Genomic DNA, 12,018 nt, shown 5'->3' with positions numbered 1-12,018 from the left:
TAAAAAAAGAAAATTGTTTTAATTTTTAAATGAGGAAGGTAAAATAGAAGAAAAGGAAGGTGGTTGAGAGGAAGGAAGCACACTTAACAGGAGTATTTTAGAAACTGAAATCTACACGTGGTTCTCTTTCTTATGTGATGGTAGTCAGATGTACTTACACTTTGTAAAATAAAATAACTCCCTCACAGCTGTGCTGTATTAAATATTGATTTCTTCCTTTTAATTTCAAGCATCCATCAGATTTTAAATTCAAAATTACCTTTTAAAAGACAGATAATTATTTCTCATTGTTGCTTGAAGACTGGATTTCGCTGAGCTAGAAATCTGTAGCTTTATTTTATCCACCGCATACCCAGTATCTGATCATCTAACAAAATCTGTTATATAGTTGTGTAAACCTGAGCTCTGTTTAAAGCCTACAGGCAATCTCTCTAGGCCAAGGAGTTTCTTTATAAAACACATCTTTATTTTAATAAAACTCTTCTGAAAATCGACTTCATGGAAGTGAGCATTTTCATTTCTTCTAAGCAGGAACATCAGAATTAGACAAAAAGCAAGTTTTTTTTGTGTGAACTGCACAAGCAATATCAGAGGAGAAGCTGACCACTGAGCCACTTGGCATTAAGTCACTCTTGAAGACACTGCCAACAAGAGTATAAATTGTATTGGTGGTTTTTGTGAATTGGACTCTGGTCAACTGAGTTCTTGACTCAAACCATCAACTCATTTCATATAATTGACTCCTCAGTCCTCAGTCTGCAATAACATTTTTTCAGGACTTACATCTTAGGTATAGGCAGGATTTGAATCAGTGCCCTCAGGGCAAGAGGCTTCAAAGTACATCATTAATAATCTCTGCATTCCATTCACACTAGATAAGGACTTGTGGGCAGGGGAAAAATTCACAGGTTTTATCTATTTGGGTTGGCACCACTGTGCAGCCAAGCTTAGGCTAGCCAGTTCGGTTCACCCCAAGCCAAGAGTCTACCTTTGGTGGGGGAAAAAAAAAAAAAACTGTGGAGAAGTAAACAGAAAGGGAGTTGTCACATATGAAGAAGCCACAAGTCTTGAAAAGGTGAAAGTCAATACAACAAGAACTTGTCATTAAAAAGCCTTACCTTTTTTTTTTTAATAAAAAAAAGTATCAAATATTTATTTAGGAGTATTGATTGCAACAGTGAAAATCAGAAACAATCTAAATGTCCAACAATAAATGATTGTTCTAAAAAAAAGCCTTTCCCTGTTTTCATATTTGGGGCATAGTTCATATTTAGTGCAAGCATTTCACATTTTAATATTTGCTCTTTTGAAACATCTCTGGAATGAATGTTAGAATATCATTACTCAAAGGTGGTGCAAGAATTGATCAAACATGTTTTTCTTTTAATGTCTAAGTTATTAGGGGAACAAAACCCCTGTGCACATCTGAGTGGGTTAAATGTTTTTTATTTATATTACGTAAGAATTATTCAGGCAAAAATTATAAAAAGAAAGAATAGTTTATATAAGGAAAGGTCTTAATTATTTTTGATAGCATCAAGCCCTGGAGTAATCAATCTACTAACATTAAATACTCAGTATAGCAATCTTGAAGATAGATAATCTTTTACTTATATGATTTTCTTCTGTGTATGTGATTTAAATTAATGAAGCACATAGCATTTTTCATACCATTTCTGTCCTTTATCGAGCCCATCTTTGCATGAAATGTTCCCTTAGTATCTCTAATTTTCTTAAAGAGATCTCTAGTCTTTCCCATTCTGTTGTTTTTCTCTAGTTCTTTGCATTGATCTCTAAAGAAGGCTTTCTTATCTCTTCTTGCTATTCTTTGGAACTCTGCATTCAGATGCTTATATCTTCCCTCTTCTCCTTTGCTTTTCGCTTCTCTTCTTTTCATAGCTATTTGTAAGGCCTCCTCAGACAGCCATTTTGCTTTTTTACATTTCTTTTCCATGGGGATGGTCTTGATCCCTGTCTCCTGTACAATGTCACGAATCTCATTCCATAGTTCATCAGGCGCTCTATCAGATCTAGTCCCTTAAATATATTTCTCACTTCCACTGTATAATCATAAGGGATTTGACTTAGGGCATACCTGAATGGTCTAGTGGTTTTCCCTCCTTTCTTCAATTTAAGTCTGAATTTGGCAATAAGGAGTTCATGATCTGAGCCACAGTCAGCTCCCAGTCTTGTTTTTGTTGACTGTATAGAGCTTCTCCATCTTTGGCTGCAAAGAATATAATCAATCTGATTTTGATGTTGACCATCTGGTGATGTCCATGTGTAGAGTCTTCCCTTGTGTTGTTGGAAGAGGGTGTTTGCTATGACCAGTGTATTTTCTTGGCAAAACTCTATTAGTCTTTGCCCTGCTTCATTCCGTATTCCAAGGCCAAATTTGCCTGTTACTCCAGGTGTTTCTTGACTTCCTACTTTTGCATTCCAGTCCCCTATAATGAAAAGGACATCTTTTTTAGGTGTTAGTTCTAGAAGGTCTGGTAGGTCTTCATAGAACCGTTCAACTTCAGCTTCTTCAGTGTTACTAGTTGGGTCATAGACTTGGATTACTGTGATATTGAATGGTTTGCCTTGGAAACAAACAGAGATCATTCTGTCATTTTTGAGATTGCATCCAATACTGCATTTTGAACTCTTTTGTTGACCATGATGGCCACTCCATTTCTTCTAAGGGATTGCTGCCCACAATAGTAGATATAATGGTCATCGGAGTTAAATTCACCCATTCCAGTCCATTTTAGTTCGTTGATTCCTAGAATGTCAACATTCACTTTTGCCATCTCCTGTTTGACCACTTCCAATTTGCCTTGATTCTTGGACCTAACATTCCAGGTTCCTATGCAATATTGCTCTTTACAGCATCTGACCTTGATTCTATCACCAGTCACCTCCAGAACTGGGTACTGTTTTTGCTTTGGCTCCATCCCTTCATTCTTTCTGGAGTTATTTCTCTACTGATCTCCAGTAGCATATTGGGCACCTACTGACCTGGAGAGTTCCTCTTTCAGTATCCTATCATTTTGCCTTTTCATACGGTTCATGGGGTTCTCAAGGCAAGAATACTGAAGTTGTTTGCCATTCCTTTCTCCAGTGGACCACATTCTGTCAGACCTCTCCACCATGACCCGCCCGTCTTGGGTGGCCCCACAGGGCATGGCTTAGTTTCATTGAGTTAGACAAGATAAGAAAATTAGAGATATCAAGGGAACATTTCATGCAAAGATGGGCTCGATAAAGCACAAAAACGGTATGGACCAAACAGAAGCAGAAGATATTAAGAAGAGGTGGCAAGAATACACAGAAGAACTGTACAAAAAAGATGTTCCTGACTAACATAATCACGATGGTGTGATCACTCACCTCGAGTGAGACATCCTGGAATGTGAAGTCAAGTGGGCCTTAGAAAGCATCACTATGAACAAAGCTAGCAGAGGTGATGGAATTCCAGGTGAGTTATTTCAAATCTTGAAAGATGATGCTGTAAAAGTGCTGCACTCAATACGCCAGCAAATTAGGAAAACTCAGCAGTGGCCACAGGACTGGAAAAGGTCAGTTTGCATTCCAATCCCAAAGAAAGGCAATGCCAAAGAATGCTCAAACTACCACACAATTGCACTCATCTCACACGCTAGTAAAGTAATGCTCAAAATTCTCCAAGTCAGGCTTCAGCAGCACATGAACCGTGAACCTCCAGATGTTCAAGCTGGTTTTAGAAAAGGCAGAGGAACCAGAGATCAAATTGCCAACATCTGCTGGATCATGGAAAAAGCAAGAGAATTTCAGAAAAACAATTATTTCTGCTTTATTGACTATGCCAAAGCCTTTGACTGTGTGGATCACAATAAACTGGAAAATTCTGAAAGAGATGGGAATACCAGACCACCTGACCTGCCTCTTGAGAAACCTGTATGCAGGTCAGGAAACAACAGTTAGAACTGGACATGGAACAACAGACTGGTTCCAAATAGGAAAAGGAGTACGTCAAGGCTGTATATTGTCACCCTGTTTATTTAACTTATATGCAGAGTACATCATGAGAAACGCTGGACTGGAAGAAACACAAGCTGGGATCAAGATTGCCGGGAGAAATATCAATAACCTCAGACATGCAGATGACACCACCCTTATGGCAGAAAGTGAAGAAGAACTAAAAAGCCTCTTGATGAAAGTGAAAGAGAGTGAAAAAGTTGGCTTAAAGCTCAACATTCAGAAAACGAAGATCATGGCATCTGGTCCCATCACTTCATGGGAAATAGATGGGGAAACTGGAAACAGTGTCAGACTTTATTTTTGAGGGCTCCAAAATCACTGCAGATGGTGACTCCAGCCATGAAGTTAAAAGATGCTTGCTCCTTGGAAGGAAAGTTATGACCAACCTAGACAGCATATTAAAAAGCAGAGACATTACTTTGCCAACAAAGGTCCATCTAGTCAAGGCTATGGTTTTTCCAGTGGTCATGTATGGACGTGAGAGTTGGACTGTGAAGAAAGCTGAGCGCCGAAGAATTGATGCTTTTCAACTGTGGTGTTTAGAGGACTCTCGAGAGTCCCTGGGGCTGCAAGGAGATCCAACCAGTCCATTCTGAAGGAGATCAGCCCTGGGATTTCTTTGGAAGGAATGATGCTAAAGCTGAAACTCCAGTTCTTTGGCCACCTCATGCGAAGAGTTGACTCATTGGAAAAGACTCTGATGCTGGGAGGGATTGGGGGCAGGAGGAGAAGGGGATGACAATGGATGAGATGGCTGGATGGCATCACTGACTCGATGGACGTAAGTCTGAGTGAACTCCGGGAGTTGGTGATGGACAGAGAGGCCTGATGTGCTGCGATTCATGGGGTTGCAAAGAGTCAGACAGACTGAGCGACTGAACTGACTGAGCATTTTTCAATCTTGAGCATTAACCTAAGAGTTGTTAACACCTAAGAGCATTTTGCCAGCAGTGATTCAGGTGTTCTCTTGGTGAATCTTTGGATTGTCCTTAACTCGGGTTTAATTTCACATTCAGCTCTATTGTAAGCAACCACAGATATGCCAAAGGGCTTTTACAGGTTTTAAATTTTTTTTTCAGTAACCATTTTAAAACTGTAACTGGAACAAGTTTTGATCTTTTTTTGATGATTGAAGTAAGTGTCTTCTTGCAACTGTATATGAATTAAGGCAAAATGTGACTCAGTTTCTTAGTCACCCTGAATTGTCTGGAAAAAAACATGTAAGGAGAAACAAATAAATCTTACTTTTAAAGTAAAACTTCCATATTGACTAAAAATAAGAGTATAAAAATGTAAAAAGATTTTTAAAAGCTTATTTAATATTTTCCAGTAATCTATTCTGTTAACCCCGTTTTCTCTTTGGCTTTGGAGGGATTATCCATTATCTATTGTCCACAGTCTTTCTGATTTGCAAATCTGGTATGTTTGGCTTGTAAAGTCAAATTCTATATAAACTGGCCATGAGTATACCTGGAATACTCAATTGGTAATATTTCTACAAAATTTTCCATTGCTAAGAGAGAGGAAAAAAGAAACAAACAGTTGATTCAATCCCCTTGCCTACTATGAGCACTTCAACCAATACTGTTTAATGGATTTGAATCATTAACTGAGTCTATGATCTTGAACTATAGCATTATTAGTTACACAATGAAGTGCTCAATTTGGAACTCCTCATTAGATTAATCAAACTGTGATGCCTTAAGATTAAGTTAGGGAAATGTCAGCACTTATTAATTTTTTTAATTTTAGAAATACATATCAGAGACCAAAGCAATTTGAGAGGTTAAACTGTCTTTACCCATATCAGATTCATGATCTTCTGGGTTCACAGATCAAGTTCCCTTCTTCCCAAGCACCATGTGAAAACCAGAAAAACACTGTTTAGCTTACACAATGTGTTATACACAGCAAGGCTCACTCCTTCAGTGGGTACAAAGAAGGTAATTCAATCTCAAAGTTGTACTGCTGTCATAAGTGTTTATGACATCACCAAGACCTAGCAGCTGAATCGTAGCTTTGTCTCCCTTTTGCCAACATGCATTATTATAGATGGATCCTCAATGTCTAAGAAGTCATTTTAACCCCTCCTTTACAAAAATCGCTGCTTATGAAAATTCCCTAAATTGTCAGGATAGTAGAACAAACGACTGCTAGTCTTCTAATAACCCTACCAATGGAGGGAGGCACAGCCCATAGTGTTAATTCTGAGTTCACACACAATCATGCTTTTCATTCCCAGACCTCAAAAGCAGATCACCTCCCTAGGTCCAACCCTGAAGGCCCAGTTAGTTCAAGTCTTACTTCCTGCCTAAAGACAGGGTAGGCATTCAGGGAAGAACATGGGGTTGGACTTGGAGTAAAAAGGGGTTCAAAATGCTTTCCCTACCACTTACTAGTCAAGGTGGGTAATATCAGTATCTGTTCCTTCTGCCATTTGCACGGGAGCTAAGGGTTTTGGATGTGAATGGCCTTGACCATGGTTCACGGGGTGATTCATGATCATTTAAACCAGTCAGTATAAGCCTGTTTTCAATGTGTCTTTTAGGCATGGAGGCAGCCCAACCTAAGCCAATTAGCATATGATTTTCTTATAGCCATAGTGATTGATCAAAGGTGGACATGTGACCTAAGTTTGTTCTAGCCCCGTAGAGCTTAAACTTCTCATACATTGATTGTTTTCTTTTCTTAAGGGTGGTGTGGTATGCAGTTCAGAAACTTGAAGCTCCAAAAACTACCATAAGATGAGACACCTGCAAGACAAAGCCAACACAGGAAGAATGCTAAACTTAAAGAATCTCAAATCAAAGGAGTCAAAGCCCTGATTAAACCTGAAGCTTGTATTATCTCACCACTTTTCAACAACATGATCTACTATTAATATGGTTTAAGACATTGGAATTTGGTTTTGTGTCTTGAAATCAAAGTACTCTGATTCACTGTCTTCCTAATCTTCCGTTTTAGTGTCCTCATTTAAAAAATGAAGTTAACAGTGACTACTTTGTAGTGCAGTTTTGAAAAGTAAGTAAAATGACATACATAAAATATTTGGCACTTAGTACATTTAGCAGCCCTTTTCTGGAGTTTCCCAGGTTGTGCTAGTGGTGAGGAACCTGCCTGCCAAGCAGGAGACATAAGAGATGTGGGTTCTGTCCCTGAGTTGGAAAGATGCCCTGGAGGAGGGCATGGCAATCCACTCCAGCATTCTTGCCTGGAGAATCCCATGGACAGAGGAGCCATGCAGGCTACAATCCATGAGATCACAAAGCATCAGACACAATTGAAGCGACTTAGCACAGCACACGCCTTTTCTATTAATGGCCCAAATCGCTTCTCAACATCCTTAAAGGACTTGGTTGCACTCTGCATATTTATCATTCTCCATAGGCACTTTAAAGTGTGTTTTTAATTTTAGGATTATGGATTTTGAACTTGGGGTAGAGCTTGGCCATTGATAATTCCTTCAGAACCAAAAGAGAGCTACAGATTTTATCAGAAAAATCAATCAATCAATCTGCATTGATGAAGAAAACAACTGTTGTAATACACAAAGAGGGGTATCCTACAGTTAAATAAAAGATTAAGAGACTAAGCAGACTAATGAAACTCTTTCATTTAATATCCATCCCCAACAAATTTTATGACCTCTTTGAATAAGTTATAGGCCCTCTTTATGTAGCTCTAAAGTTCACTAACCTAATTTTATAACTCTTCTCTCCTGCTCAGTGTTACAGGTTTTCTGCTACCAAAGAAACACTGGTCTCCCATCTCTTCTGAATCACAAAAGATGCCCTCCCTTCCTGACAAAAATAATTTTTTATTCTTAGTTGAATATGTGTTTTTTCAAGATTTTGATTTTGATACCCTAAGCTGTCAAAGGAATGAATGCTAATTCCAGGCACTGTACACATACTCTCTCTTCCCCTAAATGTAATTGTTTGTAAACCATTAAGCCTTATGTTAAAGCTCACAGGTTCAGATTAAGAACACTTAGATGGAGCTTTCCAGTTGGTTCAGTGGGTAAAGAACCTGCCTGCTAATACAGGAGATATGGGTTCGATTTCTGGGTCAGGAAGATCCCCTGGAGAAGGGCACAGCAACCTACTCCAGTATTGTTGCCAGGAGAATCCCATGGAAAGAGGGATTCCCCTGGTGAGCTACAGACCATGGGGTCACAAACAGTCAGATACGACTGAGCACAACACAAATTATTTTTAGACTATCTATATCATTTAGGCATTAGTGCTTTACAAACTACCCCAAATTTAGTGACTTGAAACAATACTCACTTACGTGGCTCACAGTTCTGCTGGTCAGCAATTTAGGCTAAGTTCAGCTGGTTGGTTCTCTTGTTTTCATCTGGGCTCTCGAATGTGTCCACATCAGCTGTTGGTGTGATGAAGGCTGCTGACCTAGGATGGCTTCAGCTGGGATCAGCTCTGTCCCAGGTGGTCCTTCATTGTCCAGGAGCCTACACTGAACTTTTTCTCATAATGGCAGTGGGGGTCTATTGAGCAGCACTCCACAGGCCTGCAAGCCTTGTAGGTGCCCAGTCTCAAGACCCAAGAAAGAGCCCAGAGACAGTGACAGAGACATCCACGGTTTACTGAACAAAGGGTCTGAGAGCAGCCTCTTGCTGTGTGTGGCAGACTGTGAGCAGGACAAGGCAGAAGTCTTAGCTCCTTGGGGGTAGGATGCTACTCTGTATAGAGGAATTGACATCAGGTGGGCTCTTCATTTATCAGGGGACTAAGCCCTATAATTAAGAGGACTAGAGAGTCATGTGAGTACAGCAGGGACTGCTCAAGCAGGGAGTATACAGAGAGCAAGAGAACAGCCACCTTGAAGGGCCTGACCATACAGCATTCAAGAGAGACACATATGCATACAAGGCATTTGGAGGTTTAATCAGAAGACAGGCACCATGTCACTTCTGCCGCATTCTGTTGATCCATTCAAGGCACATGTCTGTACAGGTTCAAGGATCAGGAAATAAAGCAACCTCTTGGTGTTCAGAGCAGCAGAGACACATTGCATAGGTGTATGACCATTTTTCGGAGAAGGCAATGGCACCCCACTCCAGTACTCTTGCCTGGAAAATCCCATGGGTGGAGGAGCCTGGTAGGCTGCAGTCCATGGGGTCGCAAAGAGTCGGACACGACTGAGTGACTTGACTTTCACTTTTCACTTTCATGCATTGGAAAAGAAAATGGCAACCCACTCCAGTGTTCTTGCCTGGAGAATCCCAGGGACGGGGGAGCCTGGTTGGCTGCTGTCTATGGGGTCACACACAGTCGGACACGACTGAAGCAACTTAGCAGCAGCAGCAGCATGACCATTTTTGCAGTTAACTTATCACAACCTCTGTCCCTTTCTGTATTGTAATTCCTCAAAGACTCGGTCACATTTCTCGTACTCTCAGTGTTTATTGGTGTACATCCCACACAGGACACTTCCCATACAACCTCACCCCAAGTCCCCACAGGGCAAGGTGCTGGTGATTGTCTTAGTCCATTCAGGCTGCTATAACAGAATACCATAGACTAAGTGTCTAATAAACAACCTAAATTTATTGCTTATACTTCTGGATACTGGAAAGTCCAAGATCAAGGTGGGAGCAGATTCAGTGTCTGGTGAGAGCTTGGTTTATGGAGGCTATCATCTCTCTCTGATCTCATATGGTAGAAGGGGAGGAGGAACTCTTGGGATCTGTTTCATAAGGGCACTAACTCTATTCATGTGGGTTCTGCACTCCTGACTTAATCAACTACCAAATGCCCCACAGCCCCATCATCTCAGGGACTGAGATTTCAATTTCAATTTTGAGAGGACACAAACATTCAGTCTATAGTAGTTACTTTGACCATCGTATCCTTTTATGACAAATCTGGTCAGCCAGAAGATCTACTGGCTCATGTAGGAATAGAACCACAGCCACTGCAAACAGTAGGTTAATTGGTTACAAAGTAATATTTATATCAGTCATTACACAACCCTGGCTGCACAAGAGAATCAAATGTGGTATTTTAAAAATAATGGATGCCCATCAGGGACAATTCAATAAGAATATCTGAGGTTGAAGAATGTACAGATGTCAGAGCTCCACAGGTTACTCTACTACACAGCTGTGGTTGAGAATGACTGATTGAACTATCAACCCCCCTATCCATCTAACAGAACTGTGGTTCTCAATATTGAGGGCACATCAGAATCACCTAGAGAGCTGTGAAATAGACTGCTGGGCTCCACAATCCAAGTTTCTGAGTTATCAGATCTGTCCGGAATGGGGCCCAGGTGATGCTGAAAAAGAACTGTTCCAGGGACCACACCTTGAGAACCACTGTTATAAAGGAATGTGGTCTATTGGCCTATTAAAAGTACAACATCTCAGAGACATATTTGTCCCCAATACTGCCAAGAAGGCAGAAGAGTCTATTTTATAGACCTGTAGTAATTCCAGGAGAGGAAAGGATGGTTTCCCCTACAACTATCAATGAGTGGGTTCCACATTCAGTGATTCTGATTAAACTGGGACCTGAGCGTTGCAGAGATTAGAATTTGTCCCAAGTGATTCCAATGTGCTACCAGGATGAAAAGCTACCAGCCTCCTCATTTCCTATACCTTGTCCCGGGATCAGCATCATCAACCTCACCTGAAAACATGCTAAAAATGCAAACTTTCGGGCTCTACCCCAGACCTACTGAATCAGAAACCTGGGGGGTGGGGCCCAGGAATCTGTTATAACAAGCCCTTCAGGTGATTCTGGTAAATGCTAATGTTTGAGAGCCCGTGTATTAGTGTATAGTAACAAAGAAAGGAAATGGTTAGTGCCAAGTGAGTGACATGCGGCTTCTAAGCCCCATCCGTATAGGAGTTCACTGGATTTGGGCCACTAGGGAGAGGTAAGATCCGAGTGAGCAGGAAGAAGATGGGCCTCCAATTCCCCTTGCCAAAAGAAGTATGTGACCATGTGTGCTTGGGGGTGGAGGGTCGGAATCCCCAGGCGGTCCCGGGACAATACGCCGACCACACTGCAGGTGCAGGCAGTTTAGATGGTGAAGTAGCGCAGTGAGTGCTTCCCAGCCTTTTTGGCACCAGGGATCAGTGTTGTGGAAGGCAATTTTTCAATGAGCCGGGAGCAGGGGGATGGTTTGGGGATGATTCAAGCATATTACTTTAATTGTGCACTTTATTTCTATTATTATTATACAGCTCTACATCAGATCTCCAGGCATTTAGATCCCAGAGGTCAGGGACCCCTGAAGAAGTAGAGGGAAATAATCCCACATTGGATCACAGCCCGTTTCATAATTTCAAGAAGAGATGGAAAGCTGCATGATACGGTTGTTCCAATATCCAAGCCAAAGCAACAAATGACCTTCAGAATCCCAGGTACCTTCAGGAAGTTGGAAACAATATCAGTGGCAGAGAGGTGAATTCTCCTGCTATGGAAGAAAGGAGGAAGGAATGGCTCATTGTGAAAACATGATCCTGCCCCCTTTCAGAGAAAATAGATAATGCCAGGGGCCCTGTTTCCTTTCCTCATTCAACAAGCTTCACAGAGTGCTTCCCATATGCCAGGGATCATGTTAGTCATTGGGAATACATCTGGAAACAAAACGCAATCCCTGTCTAGGCAGAGAGGAAGAGTCAAAGGAACCCACAAAATGCATATTACTTCAAGGTGTTTCTTCATTCCCAGGAAACCACACTTTGCTAGCAGGGTCTTTAAAAAGGCACTCTGTTCAGATTTAGGTACCTAAACCCTACCCCTCATCCATCTTCCCCTCTGAGATGCCCCCAAGGAGCTAAACACAAGGAACAATGGATAAAACAGGAAAAAAGAGCCATGGGCATACAGCCAAGGACGCTCAATGCATGGTTTTCTGGTGAAAAAATGCAATCAAGGACCCAGATTCTTGGTCAAGATGAGTGATTCTATTCCACTTCCTTAAATCCAAAAATACTAATTTCCCAAAGACAGTACAATTCAAATTAGCCAATCAGTTGTG

This window comes from Bos taurus, chromosome 13, assembly GCF_002263795.3.
Source record: "Bos taurus isolate L1 Dominette 01449 registration number 42190680 breed Hereford chromosome 13, ARS-UCD2.0, whole genome shotgun sequence".
NCBI lineage: Eukaryota > Metazoa > Chordata > Mammalia > Artiodactyla > Bovidae > Bos > Bos taurus.
The sequence above is the reverse complement of the archived record's forward strand: the minus strand, read 5'-3'. Positions refer to the sequence as shown.